At 42.3% G+C, this 22,686-nt stretch overlaps 1 long non-coding RNA gene across 1 annotated transcript in view; it reads right to left on the bottom strand.

Annotated features, from left to right (window-relative positions):
• LOC126278965 (uncharacterized) overlaps positions 1 to 22,686 on the bottom strand; it is a 40,673-nt gene that overhangs the window by 15,289 nt on the left and 2,698 nt on the right. Inside the window, exon 2 of the long non-coding RNA XR_007550771.1 lies at positions 17,265 to 17,377. This is a non-coding gene — a long non-coding RNA (uncharacterized LOC126278965). The remainder of the gene's footprint in view (positions 1 to 17,264; positions 17,378 to 22,686) is intronic.

The raw sequence follows: 22,686 nt of genomic DNA, 5'->3' as shown, positions 1-22,686 counted from the left end.
CCCTCCATTCACGCCTGCCGCAACACCACTGGAGGCGGGCTGCACGATGTTGGGGCGTGAGCGGAAGACGGCGTAACGGAGTGCGGGACCGTAGCCCAGCTTCATGGAGACGGTTGAGGATGGTCCTCGCCGATACCCCAGGACCAACAGTGTCCCTAATTTGCTGGGAAGTGGCGGTACGGTCCCCTACGGCCCTGCGTAGGATCCTGCGGTCTTGGCGTGCATCCGTGCGTCGCTGCGGTCCGGTCCCAGGTCGACGGGCACTTGCAACTTCCGCCAACCACTGGCGACAACATCGATGTACTGTGGAGACCTCACGCCCCACGTGTTGAGCAATTCGGCGGTACGTCCACCCGGCCTCCCGCATGCCCACTATACGCCCTCGCTCAAAGTCCGTCAACTGCACATACGGTTCACGTCCACGCTGTCGCGGCATGCTACCAGTGTTAAAGACTGCGATGGAGCTCCGTATGCCACGGCAAACTGGCTGACACTGACGGCGGCGGTGCACAAATGCTGCGCACCTAGCGCCATTCGACGGCCAACACCGCGGTTCCTGGTGTGTCCGCTGTGCCGTGCGTGTGATCATTGCTTGTACAGCCCTCTCACAGTGTCCGGAGCAAGTATGGTGGGTCTGACACACTGGTGTCAATGTGTTCTTTTTTCCATTTCCAGGAGTGTACTTCGGGATAGCAGTTTGTGCCGGATTTCGGATTTCTGAGAGGTGTCCTCACACTGTCTATTTTTTTCTCCAAATTCTTGCGTGGATCTGTGTTTCAACTTCAGCTGATAACATAAAGAATTAGCTTTTATTATCACAGCCGACTGAGCCCCTAAGGAATATTTTTTTTAAATTCTTTATTCTTCATCTTTATATTATAAGTACCCAACCCAACATCTTACATGATTAGTGGTTCCTAAAGTATTACAGTATCATTATTGTTAGCATCTAATTACAGTAATTACAAGTGAGCTACAGTACAGTGGCACAATGGGCATTTTCTGTTCTTTTTTGTTTAGTACTCTACTTAGTTCTGATGGCTACTTATGACTACCCTCTACTGCCTGCAGCGTCACAGGTATGTCAGTGGTTGTATAAACCTACTGCACGGCCTTGACCACCGAGCTAACCCCGATGAGAGTGGCCCTGACACCAGGCAGACTTGAATCGCTGTAGGTTCCTGTTTTTATTTCCTTTTTCTAAGTCCTACTAACTATGATCCTATCCTACGCCAAGTCCGGTGCACGTCTCAGTTCGGTTTGTTGTACCGCATCATCCTAGTCCTGCTTGTGGCGGATTCCAACTGTATTCTAAGTCGACCTATCCACCCACAGGAGGTCCTGGATCAGGGTACTTGGGACACATTTGGTTATTTGCTGCTAATCACGGTTTTCCTGCCGCGCGGGATTTGCCGAGCGGTCTCAGGCGCTGCAGTCATGGACTGTGCGCCTGGTCCTGGCGGAGGTTCGAGTCCTCCCCCGGGCATGGGTGTGTGTATTTGTCCTTAGGGTAATTTAGGTTAAGTAGTGTGTAAGCTTAGGGACTGATGACCTTAGTAGTTATGTCCCATAAGATTGCACACACATTTGAACATTTGAAACGAGCGAGGCATATACGGAAAGTAAGGTCGGATCGGTCGAAAAATGAAAACCAACGTGAAAATCGAAAACGGTTTTCACTCAGATATTGTCATAGAACTTTCCGTGATACCTCGTTTGCTAGGTTGTTGAGAGTTTGAAATGTCTCCACACGTCGCAATAGAAATTGCGTGTCATTGTTCCGAAGTTGAAGTCATAACGCGGCAGCTACATCATTGAAAAGGGGGCACTCTTAAAATACATGATCGGGTGCGCCATAGTCACACACATGTGTAGCCCAACACCTAAGCCGACATAGATTTGTCGGATAGGGCCCATGAGCAGTGACAAAGTGGAACAGTCTCCGACTTGCTTCAAAGTACTTCATTCCTAACCTTTCTTGCACGTCCAGCAAAAGTTGAAATGCTAGTGCCACCAGTCTCCCACAATTACTGACAGAGCTCCTAACCTCTTCTCCTAATCAAACCCTCGTCCCCAACCCGAACATCCAGAATGTTCTCTGTTTTCTCAATGTATCCTTTGTTGGCCCAGAACCATGCTCCCTGCTCTCTAACTTTCATGTCCAGAGGGAAAAGCCCCATTATCACTAACAGGGCACCACCTGGAGATGTCCTGTAGGCCTTCACTGGCCTTCATATCACATTTCTCTGCACTCAGTTCTCACTGACATGGCGAGCACCACCCTCGTGAGCCTGTGCGCCCATACTCCCGAGCCATAACCCACTATTGACGTAAATATGCTGTTACGATATAATTGTATCAGATAAGGGGAAAGATGAAATCTTTTGTGTCCAATGGAGACTAGGTTATTGAGTACTTGAAGGGCTCTTAGCGTTATGGTTTCTGTGTGCTTTCCAAACTTCCACCTTTCATCAATGATGACTCCCAAGTAGCGTGCCTCGCATCGCAGAAGAACTGGCAGGCCTCAATTCTGACTGTGGGGCTCCTAACGGGTTGTCCATAAAAAAAAAATGTAAACTTATTTGGTGAAATTGTCGTTTTTGTAGTCTGGCACCATAGCTGTAATTTTTCCATTGCCCTTTCTCTCTTAGGTTCTGTATCTTTGCCGCTACGGCCGCCAACCAACAGGACGAGTTCATCTGCATAGGCTATCACCTCTAGCAGATCTTCAGTCTGGTTCCATATGGATATCCCAGAACAGGGGGCATAACACGGAAACCTCGGGGCATCCCTTTGTTACTGTTTTTTAACTTTTCCGCTAGGGGATGACAGTCAGACCTCCCGATCCTCGCAATAGCTTCTCAGTCAACCGTAGAGTGGCTCTGGACACTCTTTCTCCGGTAGACAGGAGAAGAGCGAAGGCCGCCACAGGTTGTCAAAGGCGCGGCTGATGCCCACCATGATGTCAACCACGTACTCGTACGGAGTTGAGTTGCAGACCCCTGCCGCCAGGGCGATCGCATCGGGTGCTGACCACCCAGGCCTGAAGCCGTACTCATCCCACACAGCACACGATGGGCAGCCAGTGTATCAGCCAACAGTTTCTCTAGTAATTTTCCAAACAAATACAACACTCAGATCGGTCTGTACAGTTCAGTTTCAACCAGGTCTTTGTCGGGTCCCTTCTTGATGATTACAACGTTTGCAATTTTCCAGATCTTAGGGAATTTTTGCTGTCTGGGGCATTCATTGAATAACTGGGTTAGTGGTGTTACCAGCTGAGGGGCTAAAGCTGCACCACCTCGTCCACAATGCCGTCTGGCCCAGAGGCTTTTCCTCTTTTTAGTGATTTAATGTTGGCAGCCACCTCCTCTTCAGAAAAGGGGTAAAATGCCCTTTCATTAACATATCTGTCAAGATCATCATTCCTCGGTTAGCGCTGGCTTTCGATTTCCCCATCTGCGCTGTGGTTAGGCAGAAGGGTCCGGAGGAAGACCTCAGCAGTTTCTTGAAACATTTCCTTCATCCGTTCCCCATGCGTGACTGTTGATATCGCCATTGGAGAGCAGATCTTTACTCTAACTAACTTGTAGGGTACTCCCCATGGGTTCATGTTGTTGTTGTTGTTGTTGTCTTCAGTCCTGAGACTGGTTTGATGCAGCTCTCCATGCTACTCTATCCTGTGCAAGCTGCTTCATCTCCCAGTACCTACTGCAACCTACATCCTTCTGAATCTGCTTAGTGTACTCATCTCTCGGTCTCCCTCTACGATTTTTACCCTCCACGCTGCCCTCCAATGCTAAATTTGTGATCCCTTGATGCCTCAAAACATGTCCTACCAACCGATCCCTTCTTCTAGTCAAGTTGTGCCACAAACTTCTCTTCTCCCCAATCCTATTCAATACCTCCTCATTAGTTACGTGATCTATCCACCTTATCTTCAGTATTCTTCTGTAGCACCACATTTCGAAAGCTTCTATTCTCTTCTTGTCCAAACTAGTTATCGTCCATGTTTCACTTCCATACATGGCTACACTCCAAACAAATACTTTCAGAAACGACTTCCTGATACATAAATCTATATTCGATGTTAACAAATTTCTCTTCTTCAGAAACGCTTTCCTTGCCATTGCCAGTCTACATTTTATATCCTCTCTACTTCGACCATCATCAGTTATTTTTCTTCCTAAATAGCAAAACTCCTTTACTACTTTAAGTGTCTCATTTCCTAATCTAATTCCCTCAGCATCACCCGATTTAATTTGACTACATTCCATTATCCTCGTTTTGCTTTTGTTAATGTTAATCTTATATCCTCCTTTCAAGACACTGTCCATTCCGTTCAACTGCTCTTCCAAGTCCTTTGCTGTCTCTGACAGAATTACAATGTCATCGGTGAACCTCAAAGTTTTTACTTCGTCTCCATGAATTTTAATACCTAGTCCAAATTTTTCTTTTGTTTCCTTTACTGCTTGCTCAATATACAGATTGAATAAAATCGGGGAGAGGCTATAACCCTGTCTCACTCCTTTCCCAACCACTGCTTCCCTTTCATGCCCCTCGACACTTATTACTGCCATCTGGTTTCTGTACAAATTATAAATAGCCTTTCGCTCCCTGTATTTTACCCCTGCCACCCTTAGAATTTGAAAAAGAGTATTCCAGTCATCATTGTCAAAAGCTTTCTCTAAGTCTACAAATGCTAGAAACGTAGGTTTGCCTTTTCTTAATCTTTCTTCTAAGATAAGTCGTAAGGTCAGTATTGCCTCACGTGTTCCAACATTTCTACGGAATCCAAACTGATCCTCCCCGAGGTCTGCATCTACCAGTTTTTCCATTCGTCTGTAAAGAATTCGCGTTAGTATTTTGCAGCCATGGCTTATTAAACTGATAGTTCGGTTATTTTCACATCTGTCAGCAAATGCTTTCTTTGGGATTGGAATTATTATATTCTTCTTGAAGTCTGAGGGTATTTCGCCTGTCTCATACATCTTGCTCACCAGCTGGTAGAGTTTTGTCATGACTGGCTCTCCCAAGGCCGTCAGTAGTTCTAATGGAATGTTGTCTACTCTGGGGGCCTTGCTTCGACTCAGGTCCCTCAGTGCTCCGTCAAACTCTTCACGCAGTATCGTATCTCCCATTTCGTCTTCATCTACATCCTCTTCTATTTCCATAATATTGTCCTCAAGTACATCGCCCTTGTATAAACCTTCTATATACTCCTTCCACCTTTCTGCCTTCCCTTCTTTGCTTAGAACTGGGCTGCCATCTGAGCTCTTGATATTCATACACGTGGTTCTCTTCTCTCCAAAGGTCTCTTTAATTTTCCTGTAGCCAGTATCTATCTTACCCCTAGTGAGATAAGCTTCTACATCCTTACATTTGTCCTCTAGCCATCCCTGTTTAGCCATTTTGCACTTCCTGTCGATCTCATTTTTGAGATGTCTGTATTCCTTTTTGCCTGCTTCATTTACTGCATTTTTATATTTTCTCCTTTCATCAATTAAATTCAATATTTCTTCTGTTACCCAAGGATTTCTAGCAGCCCTCGTCTTTGTACCTACTTTATCCTCTGCTGCCTTCACTACTACATCCCTCAGAGCTACCCATTCTTCATCTACTGTATTTCTTTCCCCTATTCCTGTCAATTGTTCCCTTATGCTCTCTCTGAAACTCTGTACAACCTCTGATTCTTTCAGTTTATCCAGGTCCCATCTCCTGAAATTCCCACCTTTTTGCAGTTTCTTCAGTTTTAATCTACAGGTCATAACCAATAGATTGTGGTCAGAGCCCACATCTGCCCCTGGAAATGTCTTACAACTTAAAACCTGGTTCCTAAATCTCTGTCTTACCATTATATAATCTACCTGATACCTTTTAGTATCTCCAGGGTTCTTCCACGTATACAACCTTCTTTCATGATTCTTAAACCAAGTGTTAGCTATGATTAAGTTGTGCTCTGTGCAAAATTCTACTAGGCGGCTTCCTCTTTCATTTCTTAGCCCCAATCCATATTCACCTACTATGTTTCCTTCTCTCCCTTTTCCTACACTCGAATTCCAGTCACCCATTACTATTAAATTTTCGTCTCCTTTCACTATCTGTATAATTTCTTTTATTTCATCGTACATTTCTTCAATTTCTTCATCATCTGCAGAGCTAGTTGGCATATAAACTTGTACTACTGTAGTAGGTGTGGGCTTCGTATCTATCTTGGCCACAATAATGCGTTCACTATGCTGTTTGTAGTAGCTTACCCGCATTCCTATTTTCCTATTCATTATTAAACCTACTCCTGCATTACCCCTATTTGATTTTGTGTTTATAACCCTGTAGTCACCTGACCAGAAGTCTTGTTCCTCCTGCCACCGAACTTCACTAATTCCCACTATATCTAACTTTAACCTATCCATTTCCCTTTTTAAATTTTCTAACCTACCTGCCCGATTAAGGGATCTGACATTCCACGCTCCGATCCGTAGAACGCCAGTTTTCTTTCTCCTGATAACGACATCCTCCTGAGTAGTCCCCGCCCGGAGATCCGAATGGGGGACTATTTTAGCTCCGGAATATTTTACCCAAGAGGATGCCATCATCATTTAATCATACAGTAAAGCTGCATGTCCTCGGGAAAAATTACGGCTGTAGTTTCCACTTGCTTTCAGCCGTTCGCAGTACCAGCACAGCAAGGCCGTTTTGGTTAATGTTGCAAGGCCAGATCAGTCAATCATCCAGACTGTTGCCCCTGCAACTACTGAAAAGGCTGCTGCCCCTCTTCAGGAACCACACGTTTGTCTGGCCTCTCAACAGATACCCCTCCGTTGTGGTTGCACCTACGGTATGGCCATCTGTATCGCTGAGGCACGCAAGCCTCCCCACCAACGGCAAGGTCCATGGTTCATGGGGGGGCATGGGTTCATAGCTAATTGATTTAGTACATAGGATTCCCAGCTCCATACTCTTATAGCATGAAGTTCGTTTCGGAAACTTTCCTTTGCCACCCGGTATTGCTGCAGCCAGCTTTGCCTTTCCCATTAGACGAAACTGCGCTGGTAGTGTGACCTCAGCCTTCTGACTGAATGGCGCATATCCTCTACTTCAGCTGACCATTGTGGCGGAGAGGCCGCCATGGCCTTCCTCCTAGTTCGTATGGCTGCCTTCATCACTGGTCATCGCACTCACCAGCTCTTCGGCATAATTGTTCACATCTACGTCGTGGTATAGGGCACCTTCTGGTAACGCAGGAATGTCGCACTCCTTCGCAAAGTTTTCTCAATCTGCTTTGTTGTAGTTAAACTGAACCTCCCATCCTACGGTCCAGTGGCACCCTCTGTGACCTAAACTGAAGGTGATGAGGTTATCACTTGTTGTGGAATTATCTTCGACCTTCCAATTTTTTATGGTATTGATGGGGTTTGGTATAGTTAATGTTACATCAATATTTGTGCCTTGTCCCCCTCCCTCTGTGTAGGTTGGAGGGTTATCAGGCTTGTTGGCCAACACAAGTTGCAAGGCCATGATCGAATCTTCCGCCTTTCCTCCATTTGCGTCTCTGGTGTCACTGTATCACTGGGGGACTTCCCATTTATATCTACAGCTACTGTTACTTCTCGTCCCCGCAACGCCGTGATTGTTCTTGATTCAAATGGCTCTAAGCACTATGGGAATTAACATCTGAGGTCACTAGTCCCATAGAACTGCTTAAACCTAACTAACCTAAGGACATCACACACATCCATGCCCGAGGCAGGATTCGAACCTGCGACCGTAGCAGCAGCGCGGTTCCGGACCGGTGCGCCTAGGAACCGCTCAGTCACAGTGGCCGGCGATTGTTCTTGTAAGATGGTCTAAGTGTAGCTAGATATTGTCTCCATACTGAAAGTAAATATTTACGAGAGTTATTACTGCTGCTGGAGATTGCATTTCCACGACGTTGCAGTGACCGTTAGTGAACTGTGAGAGAGTCGTTACCCGCAATGATTTGTTCGTAATTATTATCGCCGCTTTCGCGCAATCCCCACTGCTGACAATTTGCCATGTTGCGGCTGTGAAAGCTATTTCCCCTGCTTGGGAGTACGGCTGCTGCAGGCAGAGCACGTCTAGTGCCTTCTCCTCCACCACCTTGCGTGGCTCCTGCATCACCAGTCTGCTGTTGTTAGTGTTTAGTTGGCCAATGGCCATATCAGGCATTATGGAAAATACGTGTGTATTCGATCATCTGGCCAGTTCTTCCTCCAGTCGAAGGCCATGCAACCATTTGACAAGAATGATTGTGTGTAAATATAATCGAGATCGAATTTTTCACCTGGCCTTTCAAAAAGGGCTCCGAAGTCGGTGGGGAGATTCATCGAATTGAGCTGTATCCTGTCTACAGCCTCCATCACCGAGAAGGTGACCCTTCTACCATATTTATACGCCATCTGGACCACATGTCACAAGGCAGTGTTCAGGGTAACCGGTTGCCCCAACCAGGCCAGTTGCATGGCATGTTATATATTTGAATACACTCTAACAGGGTCAGCTGGCGGCATTCTGACCAGGGTGGTGTCTTGTATAGGTGGAAGCACACTTGTTCTTGTTACTACATTTTCCTGGACTGGATGGTGTTCCACTCTGCGCAATTCATTTTTCTCCATGGCCGCTGGTCGGGCCACTACCACAGGATGCCCTTGCCGCTCCAGGTCTTTTGTCGGCCTAATTCCCAGCGGCATGAAAGGGAAGCAGTGGTTGGGAAAGGAGTGAGACAGGGTAGTAGCCTCTCCCCGATGTTGTTCAATCAGTATATTGACCAAGCAGTAAAGGAAACAAAAGAAAAATTCGGAGTAGGTATTACAATTCATGGAGAAGAAGTACAAACATTGAGGTTCGCCGATGACATTGTAATTCTGTCAGACACAGCAAAGGACCTGGAAAAGCAGTTGAACGGAATGGACAGTGTCTTGAAAGGAGTGTATAAGATGAGCATCAACAAAAGCAAAACGAGGATAATGGAATGTAGTCAAATTAAATCGGGCGATGCTGAGGGAATTCTACATCTACATCTACATCTACATCTTAGATTAGGAAGTGAGACACTTAAAGTAGTAAAGGAGTTTTACTATTTAGGAAGTAAAATAACTGATGATGGTCGAAGTAGAGAGGATATAAAATGTAGACTGGCAATGGCAAGGAAAGCGTTTCTGAAGAAGAGATATTTGTTAACATCGAGTATAGATTTATGTATCAGGAAGTCGTTTCTGAAAGTATTTGTATGGAGTGTAGCCATGTATGGAAGTGAAACATGGACGATAAATAGTTTGGACAAGAAGAGAATAGAAGCTTTCGAAATGTGATGCTACAGAAGAATGCTGAAGATAAGTTGGATAGATCACGTAACTAATGAGGAGGTATTGAATAGGATTGGGGAGAAAAGAAGTTTGTGGCACATCTTGACTACAAGAAGGGATCGGTTGATAGGACATGTTTTGATTCATCAAGGGATCACAAATTTAGCATTGGAGGGCAGCGTGGAGGGTAAAAACCGTAGAGGGAGACCAAGGGGTGAATACATTAAGCAGATTCAGAAGGATGTAGGTTACAGTAGGTACTGGGAGATGAAGAAGCTTGCACAGGACAGAGTAGCATGGAGAGCTGCATCAAACCAGTCTCAAGGACTGAAGACCACAACAACAACAACAACAACAATTCCCTGACTTTGGGAGGAAGGAGCTGCAATCATCATGGGAAGCTCCATTCGTGCCCCGATGTCAATAATTTCAATTTAATGGGTGCCTGAGAGCGACCTCAACAATTCTTTCAATTTACTTGCCCTCACACCATCCCTCCTCCTTTCATTGTGAGATTTTTGCTTTGGCGTCCTGTACCCGTCACCGGTTTCAACCATATTATATTCTTGAAATTAGCCTTCGCTCAGGAATCCTGTACGTAGGGCAATTCCCACCTATGCATCTGCATGATCTTTTACCTCTTTTCTTACATGGGATACATACCCCTGCTGCCTTGCAGTCTTAGCGGGTGTGACCTTCCTCACCACGCTTGGAGGATGCCGATCCCCTGGCGCAGTGCTTGAGAATGTGGTCCAGGTCACCATGGTTGTGGCATCGAGGTACGACGAGATAATCTCGAACGTTGACCGCGTGAAATCCTATATAGTTGGTCCATTCTCATGACTTTCTTCCACATTGCTCCGGTGACAGCAACATGATGGACGACATTACTCTCCCGAGGCCCTCTTTTGAATCTCAACTTAAAACTCTTTTTGAACTCTTCATTTTCCATCTATTCAAATTTTTGTCTTTTTATTGTCTCTTACAGTTCTACGTCTTTCATTACAGTAGTGACTTCATACAATATAACTTAAGGATTTCTTTTCTCAATTGGCTCATATTTGACTACCTTGCTTAGGTTTTGATTGTTTAGATGTTTTTCTTTGTCTTCCTCAGTGGCTACGTCACAATTACAACATTATTGCCAGGTTTCACGTTATTAATCTCGATTTTATCTTTAACAGGGTTGATAATAGTTGTCAAAGTTTCTTGGGCTTTTTTGATGTCTTGGCCAGGCAGGGGCCTAAGAAACACCGCTCTGTCTGGCCGCTTGGTTAATTTCGCTGTTGTACCTTGAGTGGTCTGTGGTTTGTATGGCACTTGCGCGACCATTCCCACCCAGATCTTAATCGATTGTTTTCTCATGCAGTCGCTTTCTTTCTCTAGTTCCTCAATGTCGCCCTCTAGCTTGGCATTGATAATAGCCCATGCAGCCAACTCGTTTTTGATAGTTAGAAAAGCCGCTTGACTAATCTACCAGTTTTTAATATTCTGCTCCAAGAGCAGCGTAATCCTGGAATGCCTCTGCAAAACATTTTTATCATTCGCTGGTCCCAACTCGTTGATGTTGGGCAGAATAAACTCAACAGCAATCGCGAAATCAGAGTTGGCGCCCGATACTCTCAAAAAAATATGCGATGATTTTTCAAAGATCCATTACTTTGATTTACATAGCTACAGACGTTAGTAACCACGAAGCCGACAAAATATGTTCGTTAATTGATCAGTATTTTACACCAAAAAATACCACTCGAGTGAAATTTCCTAAATTGACTTGTCTGGTAAACGAATGTGCCTATGTAATAATTACGTTTTGCATCACTGCCTTAGATGAGTGTGAAACTGAAAACAGCAAGTTTTACCGTGACAGTGCCGACAGTAAACTTGGAGGACTGCGACGAGCTGGTACAAAGATGTCCTCATGAAAATAAAGAGTGAAGTGAACGAAAATCTTGTAGCAATTGGATGCCCTGTACACATATTACACAGTGCTGCAAAGACAGCCGCTGACTTGACGAGTACTGATGTGGAAATATTTGCAGTTTTCGGTTACTTCTCCACGTCCACAGTACGAACGGAGGGCGTAAAAGAATTGTGTGGGTCCCCTACACTTAGAACTACTTAAATCTAACTAACCTAATTACGTCACACACATCCATCCCCAAGGCAGGATTCGCCCCTGCGGCCGTAGCAGCAGCGCGGTTCCGGACTGAAGCCCCTAGAACCTCTCGGCCGGCCAGCGTGACTGTCTTGTTTCTAGCGGTACAGAAAGTACGTAAATTGCTTAATGCTCTGAAGTCCCTCGGAAGAGAAAAAACACCTAATTTAATGACAACTCTGTTTGAGAATCCCCTGACTCAGCCATATTTATGGTTTCTCCACTGTCAGATGATTGTATTTCAGATGCAAATACCAGATTGTAGCAGCTACGATTTTGGAAGATGTCGGAGTGATGCGACGGATTGAAGGGGAAAAGTATGTACCATCTATCTTCGAGGAAACAGAGGCTGAATCACCTGGGGATATTCAGAAATTTAATTATGATACTGAACAGTTTTATGAAACATGTGTTCATTATTTAAAAAGTTGTCATTGAAGTTGTTTGGAATGATGTGACAAGGACAATAATATTTCTGAAAGATAAAGGATTATCAATAGATCATAGTGCTTCGTTCGACCAGTTCTGCTTCCCCAGCTAATTTACTGCATCACAACTCAGAAAGAATAGCAAGAATTGATGTAGTAAATCGTATACGCAGAAACGCATCAATTTCTTTGAGCGATGTCTACTGGTACACCAATACTCGTAATTATTTATTTTGTGTGAGTGCATCTTTCGTGTTCGAGGACATAATTCTAAGGTGGAACTCTATGCTCTCTCATGAACGTCCAGTGGATTGAGGAACGAAATGCAGGGTTTTTCAAAATCAATATACGGTTTTTCAGGCTTTGTAGCACATATTACATTCAACTTACAATTATAAATAATACACCAAATGAAAGAGAAACACAGTTTTCCTTGCAAGTATTCAGTGTGAACACCGATCACACGGCGAGTCGATAGACTAGTTGTTCCAAAACTTTGATTATCGTGTCCTGAGTAACTGTTGGAATAACACTGTTTCTTACGTTGGATAGATCAGCTGGTATCGAAGGCACATATCCATGATCGCGTCAGCTCTCGCGTGACTGTGGAGGTCATGCATAAAATGCTGTGTCAACTGGCCCCTTGCGCCCAATCCACCGGTTGGCTACATTGTCGTTTAACCAGTCGCGTACTGAGTAATGCGAGTGAGGCGGCGAACAATCTTGCTCCAAAGAAAAGATGTGTAGTTTAGCTTCTTTCCGTTGAGGCCTGGGCCATAGCTGTAGCGATAATTCTGAAAATACAGGAATAATGCTAATTCTAATTTCCGCCATAATGGGATAACACACAAGTGTCTGCACTGCTTATATACAGCCATACTGAAATCTGAAAGTGTTCCTTGTCTGATTTGTTAGGTACCATTTGAATTTTTGAAAAAAGATTGGAAAAGTACACTTAGGCCTACGAGTTTCCCCAAACCATTTTAAATTCATGCATCGCTAATTTGAGCTCTTCCAAGCGCAATTGACCGGCAAAACAACAAATGAGAAAATTTTGAATCTTTTATTCGGCTACACCCTCTTTTTTAAAATAATACGGCCTCACTACAGCTGCAACAGCTGCTACTTGTTCCCCCTCGAGTACATTATGACTCACTGACTGAAGGGCAACTGTTACTTGCGGTGCTAGGGCAGAGCCCCTACCCGTGTCAGTCACTTCTCTCCTACCGTGAACGGCTCAAGGAACGGTTCGCAATCTCGCAACTAATAGGGTGTAATTACTCTTATCGTTGACTTTTTATAATCTTAAGAAAAGTGCCCCAGCCTGCCCAGGTTTCTACTACGACCATTTTTAAACTGTTTAAGAGAATTATTCCGGTTTGTCAGACTGAAGTTATGGAATACCAAGTCCAGCCGCAACACCGAGAGAGCTGCGCGACGTCGACGGATGGGCGTTTAGTGATAGATGACGTCATTACTGCTTGGAATCCCTCATTACTCAAGAGTAAGTCGTAATCGGGAATTGATGATAGTGGTGGCTGCACCACGCAGACAACGTCATCAGAATGGGCAACGTCCATTCGTGCCTCATTACGCAATGAGTGATGTTGACACGTGCGGCAGGATCTGCCTACAGGTATGTCCACATTTTCGCCTATATGTAATGCATTGGTTGTAAGTACCAGTATTGTGACGCAGCTAATGAGTTCAGCAACTGAAGATGTAATCGTGTGCTTGTCCGAAACTTCACTCTGATCATTTCCACCGTAATTTGAGCATTACATTATTATTATAACTACATTACATTACTATTTTTCCGTAAGACTGGTAAACTAGTATTTCACGCTATGAAGTGATTAGGCTACATTCCGTTACACGAAACTCAGGAGTGATGGAAACAATTTTAAACCCATAAATCTTGCTATGGCGGAAAGAGTGTAATGGACAGTCCTGAGTAACAATTTGTTCACTGGAGCGTGACACTAAAATCAGAACTGTTAGCTTACAGCAAAACAAACTGGTCTCGGGGAGTTAATTCTATGTTGCAAGATATCATTAATCGACCTGTCGCTCAAGTATGGAAAAAATTCCGAGTGTCAGTTAGTTAGTATTTCCAGCCCGTAGATAATTACTTCGTATAATTCCAAATATGTTCATGAAATCGAGTTAAAGCGGTATAAAATTTAATGATACACTTAGCACTAATACTTGCTTATAAAATCAACTGTCCATTTTATCTTCCGGAAAAAATATTTACTTTGAATCCTGACACATTTTTCCAGCAGGTTGCAGTTTGTTCATTGACAAAACTTGATTTATCAGCATCAGTAAATCCTGAAAAGCGAAACAGAGACTGCTGAATAAATTAAAAAAAAATTGTTGGCAAATTGTTATAGAAGTTCAAAGTCGCCTTAGTTTCAATGTCTTCGCCAATGTTGCTTTAGAAACACTTTTTATAGCAGCAGGTATGGTCGTACGTCAACATATAAGTCTATTTTTTTACTATTAAAAACAATCTTGATCACGATGAACTTATTAAGGCGACCGGTTTCGACCACTACTGTGGTCATCTTCAGACCATTGAGTAACAACCTCTTTCTGCTGGAGAATTACTATTGATTCTCCAGCAGAAAGATGTTCCTACTCAGTGGTCTGAAGATGACCACAGTAGTGGTTGAAACCGGTCACCTTAATAAGTAAATCGTGATCAAGACTGTTTTTAATAGTAAATATTTGTAACACATTGATCACTGTCACTCTCATAATGTATTAAAAAGTAATATAAGTCTATGGCAGCTCTCACCGCCTTGCGTATTTATTCACATACCACATACAGAATCACATATACTGGAACTATTAGCACAAATTTTAATGTTTTTCAGTTCCTTTTACTATTAAATTTACTGAAATTATACACTCTCAGTGACATTCAGCATCTATATAAACCAGAGACCTTCCGATTTAAAGCCGGAGCTAAAATAAATCTTCTAGCAGAATTAGTATCAGACTTCTAGCAATCAAATGTTCACACTTCATTCAATGAACAGATCCAAATAGTTCTTTATTTTTTAGTGAGTTAATGTCTCTGAGACAAGGCTGCAAAACACACGTCACATGCTATTTCGACTTGTCGTAAGAAAGTCAAAACCATAAAAGTCATTCATATCAGACCTTAATGTTTATGATGTCCTTTTAATATTATCTGACATACAGTTCCTCACCTACATACGTGATCGAATAGTTTATTAACATTTTCAAAGCAACGGGAGAACGTCATTCATCTTTGAAAACTTGATTCCTACTCAAATAAGTATTCTATGTAATCAGTAAACAGTTTCCAGAAAGTGGAGCCATGCTAACTTCTCACTGTGAGTGGCCAATGAGCATACTTACTGCGGTTGAATAATCAGGTACTTCCCTGCCCATACAATCATAAGCTTCCCATTAATTTTAGTTTTCTTGCAGATTACAGGTTCAAAGGAAACCAGATAAGCTCAAAATGTTCACAGGCTAAAATTTTATAGTAGTTTCTCAATACATTTGCGCATTTGATTCACGTCTTAATTTTACGTTTTTGTTTGTTATATACTTCGGTTTGTTGTCGTACAATAAACAATAAAGTAGTTAGTTGTTAAAATCTTATTTCTTTTGTCGGAAGCTGATTAGCATTGCATAATGTTCAGAATTACTTATGGAAACTTGTTCGTGAACACCAGCGAAAATCCTGAAAAAATGTCAGTTTTGTAAATAGTGCACCTCAAAGATACCATGTTTTAATTGTTTTTCTTTTGGGACACAGCTTTTGGTATCACACTTTTTTTCTCAATTGTCTTTTGTATTGCAAGTGAAATAAAGAAAGGTAATTATTTGTGTGGAGAATCGGGACACAAACCTCGAAATAAAAACAAAGTAAAAGCTAATTTTTTGTGGAAGTTTTTTATGATATTACCTTTAAAGTAGACTTTAAAGAAGATATTGCTGTGACAAATTATGGTTACAATTTTTTTTAATAATGATTATCAATGACTGCGGTAAATAATCCATCGTTTTTCTTTAAGTAAGTATCTGATTTTAAAATGTAAGTCGTAAGAGTAGTCCTCCTTTTAGTGAAGTATGTTTTACGACATCCTACAGCCCTCTGTGTTTAACAGTTTTTAACCAATGCGTACCATAACATCACAAAAATTGGCTTTCAGAAAATTCAAGTAAAAGATAAAACTTGTTTCTCTATCTAAGCTGCAAAACACTAATGTATGTCAGGTCCTTATTCATCTTGTTTCTAACGTTATTCTTCTTCCTTTCCTTCTTCAAACTTCTTGTTCTTGCTTCTTCAGTGTCTTATTTCTCTGCTTCGAAATACCGCCTGCCGTCAGTGGCCATTAACGCTCTTCGCGTATTTAGTCCAGCAGGTATTTCCATCAATTCCATAACCTTAAACCTTAACACTGCACAGTCACTGAAACATACCAGAGCATTCCCCACACCTATTTTCAGAGTACTGTCCGACTAAAACCTTTTTTTTTGTATCCATTCTCGTACACAGCTGTCAAAGTCTCATTTGGATCTTTAGTCCTGCTTCCTTAATAATATATATATAGGTTTTACTGTAACCTCCCTCTTACTAATTCGCCTATCCTGCTTACGATGTAGAATAAGATCGCGTGTATGCCTAATGGATTTTTTCTAACTGTATAAGGCTATCTTTCCCGAAGAAGTGATACCGATAAGTAGGAGGAAAGTATACAACGTATCGCTCTGATGGAAAGTCTACCAAAAATAAAAGCAATTAAACCGAACACGGCTATAATTTATAAAATGAAAGTTATTTTGTGCATTCAATCATTAACAACACTGGACAGAAAGGGATACCACTGATAATGAATCAAAAAGTTACACTAATGAACGAAAAGGAAGTAATTAACAGTCACCAGCCCACCAGGGAAATTTACATCCAAAATCCTGTACAAGATGATAGGAAAGAAAAACATTTATTGTTAAACACTGACGTGGCAACTAAAGGTTGCCACTTTTTTTTGACATTAATTTTAACTGAGTTAGTAATGATGAAGAAAACTTATAAGTCACTCTTACGTTATGTTTGGCATTACATTTTGAAAAAGGCAATCGAGTAATGATTTGAAAATATGCAATTAAACTGTATGTTAGTACTGAACTTCGTTACGTGAACAATGACTTTCAGTGACCTCAGCATAACGTTACCAAAAAAATTTAGAAAAAAGCAAGCACATTTTACTTTACCATTACTTATTTTGCAAATTGGATTTCATATAATTGTCTGTAAAACTGAGCCTTTTTAGTGACTTGAACAGAATTAAATACTAGAATACGCACCAAACCAAACAGCCACGTGATCCAAGCTATATGAAAAATAAATCAAACTTCCGCAGTCTTAATTTGTTGCATTTCTGTAGATTTGGATTTGTCCCAGTGATTGATTCTCAAACCTGAAAAATGAAATTGCTTTACTTTAGTCATATACGGAAGCCTCTGTAGTACAACAGTTAATTGAAAGTAGACTGAGGCTAAAATTATTAAAAGAGAAATTATTCATTAATAAACTAGTTGTAACTATTCAATTTTTTTCTGATGACACTCAGTTAGCATATTAGAAAAAGAAAGGAACAAGGATCCTGCTTGGTAAAAATGTCTGGGGCAATGAGGACACAATCGCCCTGAGTATAATTGATTATTATTTAAATAAATCTTATCAATCAAATCACATTCAGTTGTCCTGCTGGGTTAGCCGAAAATACCTTCTATCAATGAACAGTCTTACTTCAGTCCTGTGCATACGATGAAACTCGCTGCCTACGACGAAACTGTGTTGCTGGAACTGCTGCTGTTGTGGAAGACGGTAGCATATGGTGGAGCCACTGCTAGTTATAGGAACGCGCAGTCGTAATTAATACAGCCTCTTCCGCCTGTCCACTATACGTACTCCTGCTCTAGACATCTGGACGGCGCGCGTACACGATGCCGCCGAAATTGTACTCTCTACTGCGAGAGCGTTAACACCACACTTCCGCACACTACAAGCGCTGGAACCAGTCTCCCCTCTCTCCGCGCGCTCTGCGCAACAACCCCTACCCAAAGATTTTGCAAGGCACAAGCACTGCATTTATCTATCTCAGTCGATGCAAGTAACAATTCCTTTGGCTTTTTCCCAGAGCTTAGAAGTTTCACAGTAAAACACAGATAAATACAATGAAACGTCAACAGATTTCTACCTGAATGTACACATACAGTGAAGCAATGTCCTTAATTATTAGAAGAAAGCATTTAAATGACAAATAATTACATACAATTAAAAAAAGTTATACATCGGTAGCAGGTGCCATGCATCCTCCACTTTCGGTGTTACAACCACCTGGCAGCCAAACCATGACTCACTGCCGGATGGGCAGAGTACATGACACGGGTATTCTGTGGATGTTTTATGAAAGAACGTAGCCAATACTGCCTTTCTCAAAGGATATAATTTGATAGATTTGGAAAGATTTCCGACTAATTCCAAAAATGTTAGTTGCAAAATAATTACTAAACATTCCGTATTCACAAAAGTAAAGCAAACATGATATTCCATCAGGTTAGTCAACATTACAGACCAAAAATACAAAAAAACAAACAAGTGATGACCAAATTCAGTTCTTAAAATAGCTGACGATATGGGAAATCGTCATTTGAGCAGCCACTTACAAATTCCACTAGTTTTCGGACTTCCTTTGGTGCAACATCCTCAAAGTAAACTTGTTCTTCTTCAGAAAGAGAATTTTTATGATAAAATTTAAAAAGAGCTTTTTTGACGCCAATTAATGAGAAAGTAAGAAAATTTAGGGCGTAACTTTCAGTCGACAGCGGACAAGGACATGGAAGAAAATCAGCTACTTCCTTCTCAAGTAGCCTAGCAGCCACATTAATTTATTAAGGAGTACTACTGACTGCCTATGTCTGGATGGCCAATTCGGGATTTGGAATCTCTTAAAACCCTCAACATGTCCTTACCCTTCCTCTTGCTCTACATGAGTCGGTTAGCCCTTTCGACTGATACGAATAAACACACTATGATAATATCCTCATAATTTGAATGGGTTCATAATAGCGCTGTTTTTAAGAAATTCACTGACACTTACGAGCTTCAATCAGCTACTCAGTGCAGTTATTTTTGATATGTTTGTGTTTTATGCACACAACTGACGATGTGATACTGTTTTGTGCCACTGTCGCTAGTTATTCTAAATGCCCGTTGCTTCAAATGTGGAATAAACAACAAGCACTGAGACAATCTGGCTTCAAAATTGGATGAAGAACGGCAAGTTAACTGACGCCTAGTCTCTTTCGGTTATTAGAGTGTCATGATGAGGAGCTTTTCATTTTACTTGAACGAGATAACTGTTGTCTTGAAATTGAAACGTGTGACATGGTGAGAATCGTGTGAATGCGGAATATACAAACATGACTTGTGGGATCGGAAATTCGGAAGTAGGGACTGCAAAGGCGATGACATCGATGTATAGCAATAACCAGGACGTGTAACTATGAACACAATTTTATAATAAGAAGCAGATTTTGTTTCTTAGTAAACATAGAGAGGATAGATATAACACCTGTCATCGGGAGCGTGTAACCACTGCTCTTATACTAGTGTCCCTGAGATTTCTTTTAGACGAGCACAAAATACCACCGATTGCAACCAAAAATTAAAAATAATGCTATTTTAGCAGCGAAAGGTATAGGACAAGAAACACAGTCATCTTCTGCTCATTACATTTTGCTGAGAAACCAGTCGAAGCTCATCAAACGATGCTCAAATATGCAAGATACAGCATGAACTAAAATGCTTCAAGAGCAGAAAACTTGGAAACAGATCTATCTACGACAAAAAATTCTGTTTTGGAGTGGTATTTTGGCAATATACGTGAGACCAACCACAAGAATGAGGCATCGACATGAGGAATACAGCAACCTCTTTTTTTTATAAGTAATTTGCATCGTAACGTGCACTGAATAAATATATATTACAGAATAATTTGCGTAATACTAAACAGAGCCATAGAAGACAAACATCGTAGGGGTAGAAATAAATCTATACAAGGAACAAGTAATTGAGCCCATTGAGTGTAAGTATTGCTCTTAGCTGTAGAAACTGGCTTGTGAAAGAACATCGTAGTAGGTTGAGTAAATCGTTCCAGAAGACTGATGATCCGAAATACGGAGGCTAAACTTCAATGTTGCAAGAAGGACTTGATGGAGTGTCGCCAAAAGGGATTTTCGAAAAACTCGTGTTGCTCTTACCGTAGGAGGGAATGGTGGCTCCTTAATTACGCGAAAAAAACCTTACAAAAGTTGCGCTGGCTAAACGAAATATTCTATTTTAGTGTTGATGGTTGTTGTTATGTAAAACAACAGGCGAAAGTTTAATGTGTGGCACTGTTCAACCCTTTACTTTCCGTTGGTGACACGGAACATCTTAAAGACTGAGACAGTTGTTCTGCCATGGGAATAAATATTTATCAGAAGTTGAAATTTATTAATAATAGCCATTCGCTGTAAACAAATCTTAATATTTAAGAAAAGCTTAGGGTCTCAGTAGGATCATACTCTTCCATTCGTGAGCGGCACTAATACGAGTTGAGCGTTTGTCTCCTATCATTCAATTCATATTTAATACGAGGGCTTTGAGAAAGTAAGGTTCGATGGGTGCAAAAGGAAACCCACAGCAAAAATCCTATGAAGCTATGCACATATGTGTTGGGCAGTGTCCCTAGTACGCTCGTTGATCGAGTCACGTCGCTTTTTGCAGTTCTGAGCACACAGTGAGCACGTAACGATGCTTAGAACAACAGTGTCTTCCGCAACCTGTGAAGTCCTGGTGTGAGATTTCGCCTAATGCCATGCACCCCACATAGCATAACTGCCATACGTTTACTTCTGCATGACAATTCTTGGCCACACGCTGAAGGAGTAGTGAAGATGCTCCTGCAGCGTTTTCGATGGGAAGTGTTTGATCACACACATTGGAGCCCGCAATTGACTCTCCCTGAGTTTCATCTCTGCTTTTCTGAACCGCTGTCTATGAAGACAACGTTTTGGCATAGACAACGAGTGTAGACCCGCGTAGAGAATTGACAGGAAGCAGAGGCGGCTCTCTTCTATGACGAGGGTATTGGAAAGTTGGTACAACACTACCACAGATGTCTAAATCTGAGCGGCGTCTCTGTAGAGTAGTAGGTGGAAGGTGTAGCCAACGGCTACAAATAAAACGTTTTTGATTTTCATGGAGGTTTTTGTTTTTTCCTGTTTGGCTAGTAATCGCCTTGCTTAAAGTTCAACGCATTAATTGCAGTTTACCGTCTAAGACAATAATACGACGCACCACAAATGTATTATCCGAATGGCACGGATATCGGTAGATGTGATGTACATGTTCACACACACGCAAGTTATTAGAGTGCAGGAACACGGGTGATTTATTCAAGAGAAATAGCTTGGCAAACGGAGCTATTGAGCAACGCGTTCGTCCACCTCTGCCGCTCATGAAGGCCATTATTCGGTTTGGCACTGACTGTCAGAGATGTTGGATGTCCTCCTGAGAGATATTGTGCCAAATTCTGTCCTATTGCTGCCTTAGGTCTTCAAATCCCAAGTTGCTTGGAGAGCACTGCCCATTATGTTTCAAACTTTCTCAATTGGGGAGGGATCCGTCGAACTTGTTGGCCAACGTGGGGTTTGGTATGCAGCGCGGCAAGCAATAGAAACTGTAGTCCTCTGCTGGCGGGCATTATTTTACTAAAATGTAAGCCCAGGGTCGCTTGCCATGAAAGGCAACCAAAAGGGGCGTTGCATATTCTCGACGTACCTGTGTGCTGTAAGGGGTCTGCGGATGACAATCAAGGGAGTTCTGCTATGAAATGAAATGAGAGCCAAGGCCATTCGGGCCGTATGGCGGGCGACAATCAGGTTGGTATCATAGAGCAGTCTGGGGCGTCTACAGACGTGTCTTCGCCGGTCATTCGGGTTCGTTCGAAGTGGGGCTCTTCACTGAAGACAAATCTATTCTAGCCACTGAGAATCCTGGAGGAACAATTACAGCGCAGCGGTACGTCTGCAATATTCTACGCCCCGCTTATCTGCCCTTCTTGGAAAGCTATCCTGGGCTCACATTTCTGCTACATAATGCCCGCCCGTATATGGCAAAAGTTTCTACTGTTTGTCTTCGTGCATTCCAAACCCTACTTCAGTCAGCAAGGTTGACGATTCTCTCCCCCAGATGAGAAAGTTTGGAGGATCGTGGGCAGAGCCCTCCAACCATTTCAGAATTCAGACAATCGAACGCACCAACTGCACAGAATTTAACACAACATCCCTCAGGAGGACATCCAACGAGACTAATAATCAATGGCAAGCCGAATAACTGCTTGCGTAAGGGGCAGAGATGCACCAACGGATTATTGACTTCTCAATTTCATAAGCTCTTTCTCTTGAATGAATCATCCAGTTTTCCTGAAATTGGTTTTTCTGTACAGGAACATCACATTCAGATAATTCGTTTGGGGTGCGTCGAATTTTTCGTCTTAGAGTGTATCTCTTTTGTTTCTCAAATCTGCATCTATATCACAGAAAATGAAGCATCTTAGTTACATTTGCTAATTTCGTATGTTATTGTTAGTCACAAGCTTTCAACGCAGTGACATTTCCCCTTTGCATCTTCTGCTCATCCGAATGGCTCTTGCATGTTTACGAACAGCGTGCAAGC

Source organism: Schistocerca gregaria, chromosome 6, assembly GCF_023897955.1.
Source record: "Schistocerca gregaria isolate iqSchGreg1 chromosome 6, iqSchGreg1.2, whole genome shotgun sequence".
Lineage (NCBI taxonomy): Eukaryota > Metazoa > Arthropoda > Insecta > Orthoptera > Acrididae > Schistocerca > Schistocerca gregaria.
Note: the sequence above shows the minus strand (reverse complement) of the source record. Positions and strands in the feature narration are given on the sequence as shown.